Source organism: Somniosus microcephalus, chromosome 1, assembly GCF_052327205.1.
Source record: "Somniosus microcephalus isolate GS21.2 chromosome 1, FLI_Smic_1.0, whole genome shotgun sequence".
NCBI classification, from domain to species: Eukaryota; Metazoa; Chordata; class Chondrichthyes; order Squaliformes; family Somniosidae; genus Somniosus; species Somniosus microcephalus.
The window spans coordinates 394,758,948-394,770,647 of record NC_140987.1 but is presented as its reverse complement, the minus strand read 5'-3'; positions in this window follow the sequence as shown (position 1 = coordinate 394,770,647).

The following is an 11,700-nucleotide window of genomic DNA, read 5'->3' as shown; positions in this document are numbered from 1 at the left end:
CATCGGAGTTCGGAGAGTTGCAGGAGAGGCTGTGGAGAGCTGGGCTTGGCTCCCCAGTCAAGGTGTTCCAGCAAATCATGCTGGTAGCAGGTAGTGCGCTGATCCTTCCGGACTGCGGCGGGCTCGAGCTCGATCGAGCGGCTCTGCAAAGGGGCCGTGCAGCGTCGTCGGGAGGAAAAGAGAGAGAGAGAGAGGGTGGGGCGCACAGGGCGTGGTCGGTGCTCAAGAACCGGGCAGGGTAGCGAAAATAAAACAAGGGGAAGGAAAAGTGAGACGCGCCGAAGCCGCGGGTCGCCGCCATTACCCTACAGAACGCTAGGAGCAGCGTGGCAGCTATGGGAAGAAGGAAAAGCGCGGGAGGCGCCATTTTATTCCATTGGGGAAGAAGAAAAAGCATGGGAGGCGCCATTTTAAATCACCCAAGATGCCGAAAAGTGGCAGTATCACTGCTTTCGACAACGAGGTAGAAGACTGGACCACGCATGTGGAAAGAATTGAAGTGTACTGCAAGGCAAATGAGGTGGCCGATGGAAAGAAGGCGTTGGTATTATTAAATTTGATGGGCGCGAGAACGTACGGCCTATTGCGGAATTTAATTACCCCAGCTAAACCAATGGAGAAAAGTTTTGAGGAGATTGTTAATATCTTACAGGAACACCTAAACCCTACACAGCTGCTGATAGCAGAAAGATTCAAGTTCCATAAAAGAAACCAGCACAAAGATGAGAGCAATGCTGACTATCTTACGGAACTACGCAAGTTATCGAAGCACTGCCAGTTCGGAGCAGGACTGGCAGACATCTTGCGGGATAAGTTTGTCTGCGGGCTCCAGAGTGAAGGAACCCAGAAACGACTACTTTCGGAAAAGGACCTGACGCCAGAACAGGCTTTCAGCGTGGCAGTATCCTACGAAGCAGCAGCACGGGGAGCTGCGCAAATACAACAGAAACCACAGGAATACAGCGCTAACGAAATGGCGTATGGAGCAGAAAAGTGCTATCGCAGCGGCAGAACAACCCATGATCAGAAGGACTGCTGGTTTAAGGACAAAGTATGCAGGCAATGTGGGAAAATGGGACACATAACAAGAGTCTGCAGGTCGGGAAAGAAAACCAACACTAAAAGAACTATTAAGGAAAAGTACAAGAAAGTAAAGAAATTGACAGACAGTAGTTCGGAAGATCAGGAGAGTGATAAGGACTCCGGGAGCAGGAGACTAAGTTGTCTAAAGTTACACAACGTGGTCGCAAAGGAGGATCACCGAACCATTTGGGTCACCCTCATGATAGCAGGGTCCCCAGTAAAGATGGAATTGGACACAGGATCAGCCCTAACTGTCATGAATCAACGAGACTATGAGCGGCTATTCTCACACATACCCTTGAAGGACACGTCCATTGTATTGAAGACATACACGGGGCAAAAAGTCTACCCCAGAGGAAAAATAAGGGTGCCAGTTGAATACAACGGCAAGGAAACACAGAAACGGTATCTATATATACTACCAGATGGAGGACCACCATTATTGGGACGTGAATGGATCCGAAAAATACAACTGGATTGGCATTCCATTCAGGCGCTAACTGTGACTGATAAAAAGGATGATGACGTCACACCTGGTCGACTGTCAAAAATTCTAACTGACGCGAAAGAGGTGTTCCAACAAGGACTTGGGACTCTAAAAGGAGTAACGGCAACGGTAAAAATCGAAGATAACGCAAACCCAAAATTTTTTAAGGCCAGACCGGTACCTTACGCGATCCGCCCAGCCGTTGAAGCAGAGCTGGAGAGTCTGGAGCATTCGGGTGTGCTGTCCAAGGTGGACTGGAGCGAGTGGGCCACACCCATCGTTCCTGTAATGAAGAAATCATTGAGCAGCACGCCTGGGGAACCGAAGAAGGTTCGCATCTGTGGGGACTTCAAGGTAACTGTGAACCCAGTCCTGCACACAGTACAATATCCACTTCCATGGATAGAAGATATTTTCGCCTCACTATCTGGAGGGAAACGCTTTACAAAGATTGATCTGGCCCAAGCATATCTACAAATGGAGGTGGAAGAAGCGTCTAGGAAATACCTCACGATAAACACTCACAAAGGCCTTTACCAGTACAATCGACTGGTATTCGGGGTAGCATCAGCCCCGGCTATTTGGCAGAGGGCGATGGAACAAGTCCTGCAAGGGATCCCGGGGACCCAGTGTTATTTGGACGACATCTTGGTTACGGGAAAAAATGACAGTGAACACCTTGCCAACCTGGAGCAGCTGCTCACGAGATTACAGGAATATGGGCTACGAGCCAACCGCCCCAAATGCGAGTTCTTCAGGAGACAAATCTCGTATTGTGGCCACATGATTGATGAGGAAGGGTTGCATAAGTCGCCGGACAAGATTGAGGCTGTAGTCAAGGCTCCAGCACAGGAAAATGTGTCGCAACTGAGGTCGTTCCTCGGGCTGGTGAACTACTACCATAAGTTCTTGCCGAATTTATCTACAATTCTGCACCCACTGAACGCCCTACTGCAAACTGGAGTAACATGGAAATGGAGTGATGAGTGTAAGCGTGCCTTTCAAAAATGTAAATGCCTAATCACTTCAAAAGAAATATTGGCCCACTACAATCCAACACTACCGATTCGGTTAGCATGTGATGCGTCTCCCTACGGCATCGGAGCGGTGCTGTCACACGAATTCCTTGACGGTTCAGAGAGGCCAATAGCCTTTGCGTTGCGCTCGTTAACCTCAGCCGAGCGTAACTACGCCCAGATTGACAGGGAGGCCCTCAGCCTGGTGTGGGGGGTGAAGAAGTTCAATCACTATCTGCACGGGCAGAAATTCACCCTACTGACTGATCATCAGCCCCTGGTCTCCATTTTTAACCCAAAGAAGGGCGTTCCGGTGATGACGGCGCAACGGCTGCAAAGATGGTCACTTTTTCTAGGGGCACATCAGTACGATATAGAGTACAAGGGCACAAAACAGCATGGAAACGCTGATGGGCTGTCGCGCCTACCGTTGCCTACGGTAGAGGAAGCACCTGCAGTGGACCCTGTTGAGATATTCCATGCGACCATAGTCGAATGTCTACCTGTTACAAACTCAAGTATAGAGAAGGAAACCCGAAATGACCCGACACTCTCTCGGGTCTATGATTTGACGGTGAAGGGATGGCCAGCACATGGCGACTCACTGTTGCCAGCATTCTCGCCAAGGAGAGAACAGCTGTCAGTGTGCCGGGGGACCTTGATGTGTGGATCCCGAGTGGTAATTCCACCCAAGTTGAGAGATAGAGTGCTCAATGAGCTTCATGAGGGTCATCTGGGAGGGGTAAAAATGAAGAGCCTAGCCAGGGCGTTTGTGTGGTGGCTGGGAATCAATAAAGAAATCGAGGATATGACCAAGAGATGCACAGGATGCCAGAAGGTCCAAAACGCTCCACCACAGGCCCCGCTACATCCATGGGAGTGGCCCTCATCTCCATGGCAATGGGTACACATTGATTTTGCTGGTCCATTTATGGACTCAATGTTCCTAATCGCTGTGGACGCCAATTCGAAATGGCCAGAGGTCATCAAAATGTCCTCCACCACCACGGAGAAAACTATTGCCATCCTACGGACCATCTTCACCAGGAATGGCTTGCCAGAACAGATTTGCTCCGACAATGGGCCACAGTTTGTGTCCGAGGATTTGCGGAGGTTTCTGAGGAATAATGGGGTGAAACATTACACATCTGCCTCATATCATCCAGCCACAAATGGATTGGCTGAGAGGTTTGTGCAGACCTTTAAAAAGGCCATAAAGGCAATGCATAATGACGACATACCACTACAACACAAGGTGGATAATTTCTTGATCGCTTACCGGAATGCGACACATGCAGTCACCAACCAAGCTCCAGCCATAATGTTCTTCAACCGAAGGCTAAGATGTCGCCTGGATTTGCTCAAACCAAACATAAGACGAGATGTTGAGGATAAGCAATTCCAGTACATAAATGAGAAGCCAACCAGGAGCTTCAAGATAGGGCAACCAGTCTTGGCCCGCGACTACCGAACAGAAAAATGGCAGCCAGGAACGATATGCACACAGCAGGGACCACTAATGTACACAGTGGACGTTGGAGAGAGCATCGTGAGACGCCATGCTGACCAGATTCTAGAGTCACAGGAACAAGCCAAACCCATACCACGAGCAGGTGCACCTGGTAATCAACCCGAAGTACAGATTGCATCTACCTCAGAAGCAGTGGTATTGGAAGCTGACGAACCAACCAATGACAATGAGCCAGAATCAACTCCGTCGCAAGAACAGGATACTCGAGAAAGGCGCTATCCAGTCAGGATCAGGAAGCCTCCTCAAAGACTGAACTTATAAATGATTATTTCAGTTGATGTATATAGTACAGAGAAAATTGTAATTGTAATTAGTTATTATTTAGTTGTTAAATGAATGTTATGTACTGTTCATCTAAAAGGGGAGGAATTGTTGTGTATGTACCTTTAAGAGAAGAACTGATTCTATACTGCAGTACCGGCAGTGACCACCCCCCTGTATATAATGCCATAGCAGGCTTCTGTATTTCAGTCTTAAGTTACCCTCTGTTCAGTAAATACCTGTTATTATTGTTCTCCTGCAGTCCGTGTATTATTTATACTCGGACACTACATTTATATTCTTCTTCATTTGGTGTTTCAATGCTGTTTGGGGGGATGGGCAAGGTGACGATAAGTGGTGGCTACTCTCAGCAACCAGACAGGTCAGCATGAGTACCTTGAGGTTTTCTGTAAGTCAGGCTGCAGCAGATGGCATTGCCTGGCCTCTGCGTCTGTAGGGAAGCAGAGGCAGCAAAGACAAGTCTCTAAGGAGAAGTGGTGTATTCTGTAAACATGGATCCTGGGGTAGTGGTTAGAGCACACCAAAGTATCTTTGCACCTGCATATGATGTGCCATCATGAACTGGTCCTCCGCATTCAACTTATGCAGCAATATGGGAGTTGACACAGGGTCCCAAACTCCCAACTTTCCTAGAAACAATTGTATTGCTACAGCTATTTGCTATTTTAAATGCAAGTGTGGCACAATAAAAGGGCCAAGTGTGCAAACAATGCTCCCACTGAAAATATTGAAGTCTGAAATTCCAAATGAACCACAGAAAACCAGCTTTAAAAGGTCCCTCTGAGCAGGCTGAATGGTCATGCACCAAGTTTTTATGAATGAGGCTAACACTGTGGGCACACCCTCGCTCAAATTCATGAAATTCAGCATGGGACCTTATTTGAATACTTTAGCCATTTAAATGAGGGACACATAAGCCAGGAGTGTGGTCTCCTCCTCTCCCTCCAAATCATACCTCTCAAAATCAGGCACACTGATAATTGGGCTTGCAAGATTGGCAGGGCCTCAGGACTCATGACTCAAACCTTGAACCTTACAGCTCTGTATGACTCAGTACTACACCACTTGGTGCAATTATTCAGAGAACCATCAAGGAAGATCATTGCAATTATTTTTAAAATTCTATTTGATGAACCAAAAAAAAAGCCTTAAAGGTACACAACGACATTTTGATAGGATTCTCTAATCTAACACAGAGTTATATAAAACAGAAACAGAAAATGCTGGAAACACTCAGTAGATAAGTTAACATTTCAGACCCTTTGTCAGAATGAACAGTCCACATTAACTCATCGCTTCTTTCCAAAGATGCTAACTGACCTGCTGAGTGTTTCCAGCATTTTCCATTTTTGTTTCAGATTTTCAGCTTCTGCAGTTTTATTGTTTTTTTTAAGAGAGCTACAAGAGTCTGTCCCAGATTCACAATCCATCAGCATAACAATGGCGTGTACTACTGAGTTTCATAAACACAGCACAATGCATAACCAGTGACAGAACTCTTTTTACGTCAATAATTTATAATCTTCCTCAGTAGTTCATTCTGTTTAAACAGAAAGGTAAGGCAGAGTGCAACATTACACAGATAAAATGTCTGTGTATAACTGGCCTAAAGGTACTTCAGAACTGAAATGAATCCTGGGTCTGCTATTTGTTATTCCTGTTGATTCATTAAAAAACAATCTGTGGCTTACAGAGAGTAGGACGTCTGTAGAAGAAGCTAAAGAGCACAAAGAGTTGTGTGTAATTTTCTTAATAATGTAAATGCACTTTGATACAATTTCTATCATTTGGTAATGTATTTATAAGATAAATGCAGAAATGTTTAACATACTATTCTTCATCAACAACAGCAAGTTGTATTTAACATAGTAAAACATCCCAAGACACTTCACAGGAGCGTTATCAAATGAAATTTGACACCGAGCCACATAAGGATACATTAGGATGGGTGCTTGGTTAAAGAGGTAGGTTTTAAGGAGCGTTTTAAATGAGGATCGAGAGGTAGAGAGGCAGAGAGGTTTAGGCAGGGAATTCAAAAGCTTAGGGCCAAGGCAGCCGAAGACACGGCCGCCAATGGTGAATCGATGAAAATAGGGGACGCACAAAAGGCCAGAATTGGAGGAATGCAGAGATCTCGGAGGGTTGTAGGGCTGGAGGAGGTTACAGAGATAGGGAGGGGCATGGCCATGGAGGAATATGAAAACAAGGATGAGAATTTTAAAATCAAGGCATTGCCAGACCAGGAGCCAATGTAGGTCAGCGAGCACAGGGGTAATGGGTGAATGGGTGAATGGGACTTGGTGCAAGTTCGGACACGGGCAGCAGAGTTTTGGATGTAAAATGTTATTCTGCAGAATGAATGAAATATCGCACACCTACAAAAATATCACCTTACGATGTATTCTGTATGCTAAAATGATACTTGAACCCTAGACCAATACTGTTCAATAAACAGAATCTTATAACAGCAGGTTACGTTTTTCAGTGGTCCTCTCAATGTTCTACAAAATCTAAATGTGCCCAGTGATAATCTTTGTCAAGCTGCAATGAAAATCCATTTCTTGCTGCTGGTGTCTGCACAGCCCAACCCAGCATGGTGTATGCCAGAGTCCATTCTCTAAAACACCAGACTATGAGTCCTCAACAAAATCAATGACTAAACTAGCACAACAAGCTATCACTTAAGACGTATATCCATGTTTTTACCAAGAATATAAGACTTGCTGTAGCTGCACCTTAACATTCTCAGTAATCCAAAAAGTCATTGTGGAATAACTTCACTGATTGTGTGTTCTGCCTTAGGGATTCTCTCAGGCAATATTATCATTTGAAATTCTGCCCCTGCATGCAAAAATTACCCATCGCTTTCTAGATTGGATTAGGCAATGAATATGCATTTGGCTCCAATGGGAAATCTATGATTTGTGCCTGTTGCTTCCTCGTACAGTTGCTCCAAGTCTTTCTGTGCTCTCAGCAACCACCAGGATAACTTTCTTGAGACATTTGTCCTTGTTACAGGTATGTCTGTCCGCACCCCATTATAAGAGCACTGAAAACAATATATATATATATATAGCTATATATAAAATGTGTGACAGAACTAGAAGACTATACTGTCAGCAATACTGTCAGTGCAGTCAGTCACCTTTATTCCATTTCTCAATGAATACTGAGAGGTAATGACTAAGAAATTTTCTACATTTATTGCTTCATTTTTCTTCACTCAGTGCTGTTGCTTCATTGCTCCCTCACAGCTTTTGATGCTTTCTGAACAGTTGTGTCGCTTCATGATATTGTATCATTATCTCTCGAGCATTCCTGCACAGCACATCATTAGGATGCGTATTGCAAGTGAAAACAAATGAATTATGAAACAGAAAAAGACATCATCGTGTGTAAACGCTGCAATTGACAATTTTTTTAAAAAAAGCATCATTTTGATTATGATTCAATAAATAATGGCTCCAAAAATGCCACAGATGGTGATTCTGGCAGTTGTACTGGGATCACACCCAGCATTGGCCTCCAACATTGACCCCTCCAGAATTTGAAAGGTCAGTGAGAGGGTACCTCATTTGCAATGTGGCCAACAAGCACAAGTGCCATTTTGAGTGTTTCTTTGGCACCTAGCTGCCCCATGCACCAGGAATCTGGGGTGGCTGACCTGCCCAACACCACAGGAGGGTGATTGCCCAGCCCCCAACACCCCAAACCCCGGCACCGCTTCAATCAGCCTCCAACACAAGGGGCCAAATCCAGGAAGCAATTTTTTAAATTTTCCACCAGTGGGATCACATGTGCACTTGTGGTGGCCTTTCTTGGTGAGGTGTATTAGCCTCCACAAGTGCATGTGTTATGGCAAGTCGCCATCCAGGGCCAAGAGTTGGAACCCCTTCTTAGGAAGTCCCCCGCCCAACCACCACTTGCTTTGTAAAGGGAGAATGGAAATGACACCCCTTCCTATGTTGAAACTATCAGAAACCTTGGAGACCCGATGTAACCATGTATCCCCCAGTTCCTGGGTGGGGGGTGGGGGGACAGGGGAGGTGTTTTATCAGTTTCCCTCTAAAGTTACAGCTGGAGACTAGTAGAACTCCGAATGGGATCTGAGGGCAATTCTGTATAATTGTTGGAAAATTAGAAAAACACAGTCCAAAGCTGTACCTTGTACAGAGTTGAGTAAATTAACAGCAAAAATCCTGACAGAATCTCTAAAGTACTAAACAGGTAGATATGCATGCAAAGTAACACCAACCTTAATTGAAGCAAACACAATGGCCTCCTTCACCTTCACCTTAGGGAGACCTTACTGACACTTGTGTAGTAGAGAAGGTATAAATTAGAGAATGGTTGGAGGAAATGGGTCAGGGGGATTATCCATGCCGACTTTACCACATTTAAATGCAGCAGGGCGAGCTTCCAATGGGCCTTAAATGGTACTACGATTTTTTTTGGCAGGAAAATTCTGGTGCAGTGTTCGACTGGTGATTTTGAGGCCGTAGGCATTTCTACCTGTGTTACTCCATTTACCACTCCAAAATGGGTGATAATTTAGAGGAATATCCAGCCCAGTGTCTCTTACATTGATGCTTCCCTTTATTTATGGAGAGTGTATCTTACTGCCTATTCTAGTGTTCCTTCGAGGTTCTGCTTTTGTGGGGTAAGAAAGTGAGGTGGCTGGATGCTGGATATCACAGAGGTTCCTGGGATAGATAATGTTGGCACTATACCTCCTTCTACAGAGTCATAAGATAGCTCTACAACAGCTGCCACCACATCTGCTCCGTGATACCTGTTTGGGTCAGCCTGTTTTCTGGTTTTATATGGGTCTTTTGAGCAGGGTGGCTGGCTGACATGGACGGAGGTTGCTCAGTGAGATGCTCCATGCCTAGTCCTGCCATACCCTTGCTGCCGGCCACTCCCTCATCAAGTCCTGCTATCTATGTGGAAGGGTATTGCAGGGCTGCCATGCAGTTGTTGAACCCCTGCTTCATGCTACTGTCCAGATTCCACAGCATGATGACTCCAGATACATCTGGCTCACAAAAATTAGAGCCCAAGGTCTTTATAGCAATGGCTATGACATTCCCAAGGAGAATCTATAGCTGTGCTTAGGACCTCTATTAAGTGGGCTCTGCTGAAATAGTAGGTGCAGGCAGGTAGTGCAGGAGTCCCCTGTGGACATCCCCCTCTCAAACAGGTATACCGCTTTGGATACTGATGGGGGGGATGGCTTATCAGAGGAAGGCAGCAGCAGCCAACTTCCTGGCACCAGGGGTGGCTCTGCTGCACAGGAAGGGAGGAAAAAGAGCGGGAGAGCTATAGTAATAGGGGATTCTATTGTAAGGGGAATAGATAGGTGTTTCTGCGGCCGCAAACGAGACTCCAGGATGGTGTGTTGCCTCCCTGGTGCAAGGGTCAAGGATGTCTCAGAGCGGCTGCAGAACATTTTGGAAGGGGAGGGTGAACAGCCAGTTGTCGTGGTGCATATGCAAATAGGCACTAATGATATAGGTAAAAAACGGGATGAGGTCCTAAAAGCTGAATATAGGGAGGTAGGATGTAAATTAAAAAATAGGACCTCAAAGGTAGTAGTCAGAGTAGAAATAGAAGGAAATTTCAGATGAATACGTGGCTAGAGGAAAGGTGCAGGGGGGAGGGATTCAAATTCCTGGGACATTGGAACCGGCTCTGGGGGAGGTGGGACCAGTTCAAACCGGACGGTTTGCATCTGGGCAGGGCCGGGACGGATGTCCTAGGGGGAGTGTTTGCTAGTGCTCTGGGGGAGGGTTTAAACTAAAATGGCAGGGGGTTGGGAACCTGAACAGGGAGACAGAGGAAAGGGAAACAAGGATAAAAGCAAAAGATAGGAAGGAGAAAAACAAAAGTGGCAGTCAGATGGATGAACTACAGAATTTGTTCATCCCAGTATGGCATAAAAATAAAACAAAAAAGGTGACTCAACCTTTTTGCAGATGACACAAAGCTAGGTGGGCGGGTGTGCTGTGAGGAGGATGCCGAGAAACACAAGGATGATTTGGACAGGTTGGGTGATTGGGCAGAAGCATGGCAGGTGCAATATAGCATGGATAAATGTGAGGTTATCCACTTTGGTGGCAAAAACAGGAAGGCAGATTATTATCTGAATGGCAATAGATTGGGCGAAGGGGAAGTGCAATGAGACCTGGGTGTCCTTGTGCACCAGTCGCTGAAGGTAAGCATGCAGGTGCAGCAGGCGGTTAAGAAGGCAAATGGTATGTTGGCCTTCGTAGCGAGAGGCTTTGAGTACAGGAACAAGGATGTCTTGCTGCAGTTGTACAGGGCCTTGGTGAGACCACATCTTGAGTATTGTGTGCAGTTTTGGTCGCCTTATCTGAGGAAGGATTTTCTTGCCATGGAAGGAGTTCAACGAAGATTCACCAGGCTGATACCTGGGATGGCAGGAATGACGTATGAGGAGAGATTGGATCGATTGGGCTTGTACTCGCTGGAGTTTAGAAGAATCAGAGGGGATCTCATTGAAACTTATAAAATTCTAACAGGACTGGACAGACTAGATGCAGGAAGGATGTTCCCGATGGTCGGGGAGTCCAGAACCAGGGGTCACAGTCTAAGGATAAAGGGTATGCCATTTAGGACAGAAATGAGGAGGAATTTCTTCACCCAGAGAGTGGTGAACCTGTGGAATTCTCTACCACAGAAGGCAGTAGAGGACAATTCATTAAATATATTCAAGAAGGAGTTGGATATATTTCTTAAGGCTAAAGGGATCAAGGGGTATGGGGAGAAAGCAGGGACCGGGTACTGAATTTGGATGATCAGCCATGATCACATTGAATGGTGGAGCAGGCTCGAGGGGCCGAATGGTCTACTCCTGCTCCTATCTTCTATGTTTCTATGAAATTGCAGATGCCAATTGCTCAAATTTGAACTGCAGTTCTGTGAAGTAGTCAAATATGTAGCCAAATATGGGCAGTGGACTCTCCATGTCAGCTGTACATCTTGCAGGATGCACAACACCCTCATAAAGGACTCAATGAATTATCAGTGCTTAACTGTCAGCTTAGCTCAGTTGGGTGTACTCTTACCTTTGAATTCAAGCATCTAGGCTGACATTTTACAGCAGTATTGAAATAGTGTTACATCATCATATGCTGCCTCTTTGATAAGAAACTGAGGCCTCATTGCCTGTTTTGGTGGACATAAAAGATCCCACGCCACTATTCACAGAAAAAGTGCAAAGTTCTCCCAGTATCCTGGCCAACATTCCTTCCTCAACCAACATTCCCATGAACAGATTA